This window comes from Sinocyclocheilus rhinocerous, unplaced genomic scaffold (assembly GCF_001515625.1).
Source record: "Sinocyclocheilus rhinocerous isolate Xijiao unplaced genomic scaffold, SAMN03320098_v1.1 scaffold4168, whole genome shotgun sequence".
NCBI classification, from domain to species: Eukaryota; Metazoa; Chordata; class Actinopteri; order Cypriniformes; family Cyprinidae; genus Sinocyclocheilus; species Sinocyclocheilus rhinocerous.
In genome coordinates, this window is record NW_015655451.1 from 29,201 (window position 1) to 38,991 (window position 9,791).

The following is a 9,791-nucleotide window of genomic DNA, read 5'->3' on the forward strand; positions in this document are numbered from 1 at the left end:
GGTTTTTAAAGTTATGGCGCTTTCTTGCACATTGCTTGAAGTAACCATGTTTACTCTCGAACCTTAGGGTCCCAAAATGAACAATGAGTTCTGGGTAAAGATTTAGGTAGTGGTGCTTAGGCTTAAGCACATGATCCCTAAAAGTCTGCATTCTGACATGCAAATATTCATCTATCAGAACTCTTAAATATGCTACCTGACCTGAGGAAATCTTTGGAGCACAAATAAGCTCCACAATCTCTCTCAGCTGTAAAATAAGCTGCCATACCTCACTATCTCCAGGGCTTTTTATTTTATCACCAATCAATAATGGCAACATTCGCAGGAAGCACCAATTCTGAACAGCATGTCCAGAGAGTTTTCCAGCCCCTGGGCTCACCTCACAAGGTTTATTGTTGGCATCATTACCCAGATATTTAAACTGGTTGATACGCCGATTCAATTCTGTGTAAGTGAACTCTTTCTCTTTTGAAATGAGGTGTTTGAGGTATAATGCCAAATCGGTAGAGACAATACCCTCGAAAAGGTCACGCCCAAGACAAGAGGGTAATCCAGGCTCGCATACATGAAAATATGTGAGCTCATTGAAGATGGAATCAAATTTAATGCCACCAGTCACTTAATTCCATATTGAGACTCTGAGCTTCAACTTGTCTCTGATGTGACTGTGGTGTGCGGTCAGGGCCCTTGGCCAAAGGACAGGAGAGAAATGTTTCTAGATCAATATCACAGTATCTGCAAAAATATGTGCTCTTGCTAAAATTTTCTGTGAAGCCCCCAATGTTGTGTGAACCCAAATTGTCACCTGCTATGGCATACAAGATTCCCTTAAGTTACTCCATTCAGCTCAAGATCTTTCAAATCTTTCATAAGAGAGCCAAACACTAAATCGTGTCCAAATGCCTTATAGTCTTGTTCTCGATAAAGCAGCACAAGCTGCATCTGATCAATACTCAGTCTGTTGTATGGCAAAATATTTGCAAGGGTCAGATACATGGCCAATATTTTGTGCTTTTTTTTCCCTTGACCCTAGAGGGTTTGCCACTTCAAACGAATCCTGATACAGGATTATGCCAATTGAAGAGGTTGTGTGCTTAAGCAGCAAGTCGTTTTTAATTTTTGTGCCATCCCACGAAACTTGAAAAACATCATTCGACTGGACTCTACTTCTGATTTGGTGCAATTGCTCCCTTACTGACTCTGAGGACAAGGGAGACACAATTGTGTTTTTCACCGGGACATTGTAGCGTCTGGACCAATCAGACACACCATTTTTCATTTGATTTAAAGGGGAATCAGATAAACCTTTACGACCTAATGGCATGAAAAATTGACTCTTCTCTAATTAATTAATAGGAAAACCTTTCTTTGAATGAACACACATATACTTCAAGTCATTTTTGTCAAAATGAAAAAAAAATCATAATCAAATTACTAAGCAACTCCTGAATGGAATAACACAAAATAGGTATAATTTTAAAGCTTAGAATCTCAACTTTTTAATGAACGTATTTTGATCAACTCTTAATGAGTGCTGAGCAGTCCCTCTAAACCGAAGTATACCGCGGGCGGGACGCCCCCCTCCGCGAAAATATTACTAATCATATTTTTTAAACCACTACCTTGATCAACAAAAAAATGGATATAATTTGAAAGCTTAGACTCTGATTAACTTTGACGTCTGATTAGACTTCGATTAACTCCAAAGTAGTGCCGAGTTATTTGCTGATAAATGACAAAAAAAAACAAAAAAACGTCTCATCGAGTAGAATAAAACAAGTATAATTGTTTGGGGCTTTGAGTAAACTTTAGTGAGGCATTACTTCAAATGCAAAACAATTTCAAAACTGTTAAAGGGCTAAGAGAAGGGCTACCTTGGTTCCAAATGCTGTAACTTTTGATTACTTCATGATATCACCACCACAAAATTTAATTCACATACAGCACACATGAAAGAACGTCACCAAAAATAATTTTCCTCCTACCTTATTTCTGTCCTGATATTGCTACAGTCTTTGAGTTATGAGTCATTATTTTTGTGTATGTCACTCAGAAAAAAACATAAACTTCAGTGAGGCAAAAGGGTTAAAGACCCTAAGCAGGGGAGCAGTCACTGAGCTAGCACAAAGATATCCTCAGATAGCTATGTACCTAGGAAGTGTCACAGAACGGTGTTGAGAGTACACGCACGAAGATGAAGAGTAAACAGTTCTTTAATTAATCCACAAAAGGTAATCCAACACGGAGGTAGGCAGGAACACACGTACACAATAGACGAGAACTGACGACACTAAAGGAGAACTGAGGACTTAAGTAACAGACACAAATGAGGATAACTGAGACAACAGGTGGGATGAATGAACTAATCAGAACACAGGCAAAGGTCACAGTGAAGAAAGCAAAACACAACGGAGACACAGAACAGACTGACACGTTACATGAAAGGGCTACCAGAAGGGGGACTGACTGAAACTACCCAGACCACAGAGAGTGAGCTGTCAACTTACAACCCAAAGAGGGGAGATAGCACTGTCTAGGTAAAGGCTCAAGAAGACATGAAGTTCCAAACGTAGGTTCGGGAGGAGCCTAATCGTTCAGTCCTGTCGATCATCATTGCGAGCCTATATAAGCAGCACTCATTGCACCATCTCGGCATCAATTCTTCCGGAATGCTTCCCCCTCCCCTTCTCCTCCTCTTATTCAGTTATTCTTCCTCTATGTAGTAACCACAATTGGGGGGTTGAACTCAGAGCTCAAGTCGAGCCTCGGGTTCGAGCCTCCATTGAGGACAGCAAGCCAAGTTCGTTTACCTTTAACCATCAGGACTGGATGGGCAGGCGAACTTGTGAACAGACATAGGCAAAATGCACAGGTTGTCAGGATTGCGCTACCTACAGTGTGTAATGCGTGGTTTGCGAGTGTAAGTAGGGATTTGAAAACACATAGTAAATATCTGTCATAAAAGCTGAAACAGAAGTGAAACAAGTTGTAGGAAAGAGGACGAATAAAAAGTGATACTTATGTCCCTTGCTGGTGTCATTGCTTGGTGGAGTTGCACAGGTAGAGTCGCTGGTCTTTACACTCTTCGGTCTTCACATGAGGGCTGCCGTGGTATACTAACCTTTTTTATACCCATGTGACAAACTGTAATTGAATTCAGCTGAATACACTTTACTGTTTATCACAACAAAGGGCCAGGCAAGCGCACAAAACTGACAAGGTACGCGATACAGCACGAGATCAAACGTGACTTCAACACGTCTCAACACAGTAAACTAATGAGACAAGAAATAAATACACTTACACTCTGCTTTCAACTTTCGCTGATTGACTGCTTCTAACAAAGAGTATTTCTTTACACTGTTCAAGTATTTTTGCTGGCGCATGAACACGCTTTACTGTTTATCACAGCAAAGGGCCAAGCAAATCCATAAAACTGACAAGGTACACGATACAGCATGAGACCAAACGCAACTTCAGCACGTTTCAACACAGTAAACAAAACAAGCATTAAAATATAAAAATATTTGTAAAAATATTAATTTAATACAGCTGTACTGTAGTTACAATAAATGTATTTTATTAAATGTTATGATTAATGTCATACTTTATCATGTCCAGAAACTCTCATGAAACTCATTTCAGTCTTGTGAGAAATCGATTTTATTCATGACATAGAGCATTCAGACATTTCACATATTCATCATCAATAATTCTGATCTCAAGTTGATTTGTCATTGTATTTTATTATTTCTGCACAAACAATAGAGAAAAATCAATTAAATTTGTATAAAAGATAAGAATTACATGTTCTCAATGAATTATGTTTGTGAAAGGTACTTTTCAAATGAATGGTAATTTTGATAGAAATCATACAAATGATTGATGTGACACGAAAAAAAAACAAATGTAGATTTAGAAAAGCATAGATACACATTGTCACTCAGCAGGAATCTCTCTCACTCTCACACACACAGCTCTTACTTTCTATATGAGGATTTATTACACACATTTATTCTGACATGTTATTTCAGTGACAGAAGTTCAGCTGCAGTATTCATGTCATAAAGAGAAAAGAATAGACTATAACATCTCACTGTTACTGATTTATCATGCAGCTCAAAGCATTATGGGTAGAATCTCTTGTCAATCTATTCTCATTCATCAACACAGTTTCACTGATGATTCAGGATCAACTCTAAATCCAGGATAGAGCGGCTGAGTGAATGTGGTCTGGGCTGTGTGGATGAGACTCATTGTGTCAGAGACGCTGTAGAAGGACAGAGTTCCTGCACTGTGATCCACATACACTCCTATTCTACTGTTACCCACATACACTCCTATTTTACCATTATCATCATACACTTCTGTTCTAAAGATATCATCAAACACTCCTTTTATACTGCTTTTGGGCTTCACAGGGAGATCAGTCTCTATGTCATTGTGCATGAATGTGTATCTGGCGGGAGAGCAGTACAAACTCCAGGACTGATCATTAGATCCAAACAAACACCCTTTACCCTGTCCCTTCCTGCTGATGCTCTTATATGACACTGATATAAACACACGTCCACTCCACTCAATCTCCCAGTAACATCGTCCACTCACACTCTCTCTACACAACACCTGCTTCCAAACATCAAATCTCTCTGGATGATCAGGATACGGCTGTTTCTCTCTCACACATGTCACCTTTCTGTTCTCAGACAGGAGGAGTTGAGTGTGTGCTGTGTTTGGATCCAGTGTGAGAAAACAGGCATCTGAACACAAGAATAGAGACATTTATAGCAACAACAATCACTACAGCTGTGTGTGTGTGTGTGTGTGTGTGTGTGTGTGTGTGTGTGAGTGAGTTTGTTTGTAGACGTACATTTCTTTAGTCCTGCTGTAATCCTGGATTCTCCTCCATGATCCACACTATAAAACACACAGAGTCACATTAAGTCTGTAAACAAAAGTTTTAGTTTAGTAATTTTAAAAGATAGAATTTTCAACAGATAGATATAAGAAATATTAGAAAGGAAGCTTAAATGAGTGGTTGTTAGGGTGATGCTATGTGGTTGCTAGGGTACTCAGGGTGGTTGCTAGGGGTGGATGCTATGTGGTTGATGAGTGTTCTAATTGGTTGCTAGGGTGTTGCTATACAGTTGCTTAGGCACATCGGGTGGTTGGTAGGGTCTTGCTATGCATTATAATCACATTTTAACACATTGCTAGCATGTTTTAGAATGATTTAGCACGTCTTAGGCTAGTTGCTAGGCTTTGCTAGTGATGACTGATAGATAGAAAGAGAGATAAAATGTAAACGTAAATGAGTCTATATGGCTTAGAAATAATAGTTAATGTGATGATGTAAAACTTCCTGCTTAAAATGCAATCAATAACTCATTTTTAATTTTATTTATTTTCAGAATTTAATGGGGAATTGTGTCAAAATTTTCGCCAAAATTAATACAAATTTATTAATTTAATTATAAATTTATATAATTAAATTTATAATTGAATTGCCCCCCCAAAAAAAGGAAGATATGATCTTTTTTCATAGTATAATATATAAACCTAGGACATATCTCAAGAGCAAGAGATCTGTTTTCACGAATATGAGCACAATTGTAAAACATGATATCGATTTTATACAAACACTCAACAAACAAGTGAATATTAGGTGAATTACATTTTAGACACAATTTTCATTTTATTTATTTATTTTGCTATTTCAGTAATGAAACTAGTTCCAAACAAATCCATAGCAAAACTGTTGTGTGTTTCCAAGCAACACGGTGATTCGTTACTGAAGGAGTCAGCTGCTTTGAATGAATCGGTTGAATAAATGATTCTGTAACTCAATCATTTGCCACCACCTAGCCTACTGGCGGCTTTAGTTTGATATTCATATTCATTTTATTTTTCCATCATATTTTTATATTCAAAATATTATTTTTAAAACAATCTCAACAAAATGTATGCAGATGTAATTGTATCAGTTCAGATGCAGCTTCTGTGCCACCTCTGATTTGATAGGTAACAGATTTATATATAGTGTCTTATTAATCCAATTGTATTTATTGATTAAATATTAGGTATTTTTCAGGCAGTAAATGTGGATCCTTCAGATGAATTTCAGGAGTGCTGGTTTGTTCTTGGTCTTGACTCTGTCCCGACCTGCCTTGGTCTCAGTCTTGTCTTGGTCTCAACGCACTCTGGTCTTGGTTTCGACTTGGTCTCGGTTTAGGTGGTCTTAACTACAACATTAGATTAAATGAGTCTAAATGGCTTAGAAACATTACATAGAAGGGAAGCTTGATTGAGTCTCTAGGAATTCTTGGAGTTTAAAATTTAATTTTGTCTGTTTGAATAGTCTTGGCTCATTTGAATAATCTGTCTAAATAATACACGCTGCCTATTTAACATCATAAATATCTGTAAAACCCAAAATACCACACTAATTGTATCACTAGACACTGAGAAAGCTTTTGATAAAGTAAACTGGCATTTTCCCTTTACACTATTACAAAAATTTCGGAGAACCATTCATTCAGTTGATCAAAACATTATATAGCACCCCAAAAGCCTCTGTGATTACTAATGACATTATTCCAATATTTCAATTACAACGTGGGACTAGACAAGGGTGCCCACTTTCTCCATTACTCTTTGCAAGACTTAAACATAAATACAGACAGCCATTTCTGAAGACAAGTTTGCATCAACACATTCAGTACAAAAAAAGTGAAAGTGATGTGTACGTAGCCAAGTATGGTGTCCTATACTTGGAATTTTTTGCTCTGCATTTATCCCAACCAAGTGCACACACACAGCAGCGAGTAATGAACACACACACCCAGAACAGTGGGCAGCCATTTTTGCTGCAGTGCCCAGGTAGCAGTTGCGGGTTCGGTGTGTTGCTCAAGGGTCTCACCTGAAAGAAAGCACTGGTCATTCACTCTCCCCACCTAAAATCCCTGCTGGTACCAAGACTCAAACCCACAACCTTTGGGTTACAAGTCCGACTCTCTAACCATTAGGCCACGACTACCCCAGTACAAGTAGAAACACCAAAATACAACTAACCCCGCCCCACTCGTCACATACCCCCATCGCCCCTCGCAGGCCGGGGGGTACTCCCGAGACTGCGCTCTAATCCCCCCGCCGATCATGGCGGCCGCGGCGTAACTGGGGGTAAAGACAGACAAGGCGAGAGAAAAGGAGACGGAAGGATGAGGAGGGACAGAGACGAGAGAGGGGAGAGAGGAAAAAATAAATAAAAAATTCTCGGTCCGGTTCCCGGACACACTGCCGCTTGGTCCTCAACCAGCTGAGAGGCTCTCACTCGCGGTGCCATGCGATGGTACTGGACATCTTTGGTGGACGGCCCAGCGCTCCTCCGCGTCTTAGCGGATGGCGATGGCAGCCGGCAGCAAGTCCCCTGTTCCCTGCTCCTCCCCAAACATGGCGGACGGCAGCAGGCTCCGGCCTCTTGGCGAACGGCGCCGACTCCTCCGCTCCCTCTCGGACAGCAACCACCCCTCCTCGACCCAGGAGCACGGCAGCAAGCCCTCCATCCCACCTCGTCTTCCATCGTTCCGTCTTCCATTCCAGCCACCGGCAGTCTCCGCTTTTTCCTGCCCGATCTCCTCAGCAGCGAAGGCTCTCTGACAGCATGTCCCTCCTTCCTCCCGGATTTCGGCACCAATGTAACAAAGTTTGTAGATCGGGGAAGAAGGAGGCAGGAACCGGCGAACATTTAAAATACAGAGTTCTGGCATGAAACTCTAGATGGCGCAGTCCGATAGGTCTAACTCAATCTGACCTAATGACATCATTATCACATGGCACAGCTGATTGGTTCCCTCCTGTATCTGTAGCCAGTGAGCTCGCTGCTCAACATTCAAATATATGACTAGTGTTTGCTGTAGCAGTTGCAGCTTGCTTCAGAAACCCTCCACCTTCCCCAGTCAAATGCAGTTAGAGCATATGTAATCGCGCTCAGGACACGCCGATAGTAATTCGGATTGCAACGTATATCCATTTTGTTAATTAAACACAACACATAGTGCACGTCTAATTAGAGTAAAGCCAGTCGGCGTGGTAGCTCAGGCTCATATAGTCATAGGCCACTCTTGTTAAGCCGGTCGGCAAGGTAGCCAAAGGCTCACATAGCCATAGGCCACTATTGTTAAGCCGGTCGGCGTGGTAGCCAAGGCTCACATAGTCCTAGGCCGCTAGTGTTAAGCCGGTTGGCGTGGTAGCCAAGGCTCACATAGTCATAGGCCACTAGCGTTAAGCCGGTCGGCGTGGTAGCCCAGGCACACATAGATAGTAATACACATGGCTCTTCAGAGCAGCAGCAGTACATATGTGTTGGCGATAGAAATGCTTGTTGGGGGGTGTTTTGTTCTTGTTTTGGCTTGTATTGTCCCTCTATGTCTCCTGCTTTGTGGGGGGTTATTTCATGTATGTTATATTTGCAGCAGCAATATTTCTTATATGCTTACTGCAGCATGTTGTGGATGTATTGGCAGTAGTAAGTCTCTGTACTTGCTCTGACGCAGCAGCAGCGTAGCAGATCTATTCCGCCAAGACCAAATACATTAACATTGTCATGTACATTACCATGCCAATCCCTCCGAGAGTTGTCATGACAGAACATAATTTAATAACAAAATAAACACAAAACTGAAAATAGTTTTGACCTCAAGGACGACTGCTGCGCACAAACAGAACCAAAACAACATAAATAGTTCAGGCCTGGTCCTCTCTCGTCCTTCACTGTCGTTACTCCTCCTTTTATCCTTCCGGAGCTCCTCCGTGGGACTCGAGACCGGTGAGACCTCATTATCATTCACTCCACTGGCCTCGCTCCGTTCCCACAGCTCTCGGCCCCGCCCCACTCGTCACAATATATATATATACATACATATAGTCGTGGCCAAAAGTTTTGGCAGTGACATAAATTTTGTGTTTTGCAAAGTTTGCTGCTTCAGTATTTGTAGATTATTTTTTCCACATATGTCTATGGTATACTGAAAAACAATGATAAGCATATAATATGGTTTAAAGGCTTTTATTGGCCTTTATTGGCTAAATTATCAATATTTACAGTGTTGAGCCTTGTTCTTCATAACCTCTGCAATTCGCTCTGGCATGCTGGATATTAGCTTCTGGGCCAAATCCTGACTGATGGCGAACCATTCTTGCCTTATTATTTTCCTCGGAGTTGATCACAATTTGTGGGCTTCTGCTTGTCCACTCGCCTTTTGAGGACTGACCACAGGTTCTCTATGGGATTGAGATCCGCTGAGTTGCCTGGCCACGGATCCAAAATGTCAATGTAATGATCTTCGAGCCACTTCTTTATCACTCTTGCTTTGTGACATGGTGCTCCATCACGCTGGAAAATGCACGGATCATCACCAAACTGTTCATGGATCGTTGGAAGAAGTCGCTCTTGCAGGACGTTTTGATACCATTCTTTATTCATGGCAGTGTTTTTGGGCAGAATTATGAGAGAGCCCACTCCCTTGGTTGAAAAGCAACCCCACACATAGATGGTCTCAGGATGCTTCACTGTTGGCACAACACAGGACTCATGGTAGCGTTCACCTTTTCTTCTCCAAACAATCGATTTTCCAGATGTCCCAAACAGTCGGAAGGGAGCTTCATCAGAGAAAATAAATTTGTACCAGTCTTCTGCTGTCCAATCCTTGTACTTCCTGCAGAATTTCAGCCTGTCCTTGAAGAGAAGGGACTTCTTTGCTGCCCTTCTTGATACCAGGCCGTTGTCCAAAAGT

General features: G+C 41.1%; 1 pseudogene; it reads right to left on the bottom strand.

The window, feature by feature from the left end:
- Window positions 1-4,164: 4,164 nt before the first annotated feature.
- The window catches only part of LOC107718322 (NACHT, LRR and PYD domains-containing protein 3-like), a 30,808-nt pseudogene continuing 25,181 nt past the window's right edge, over window positions 4,165-9,791 (bottom strand).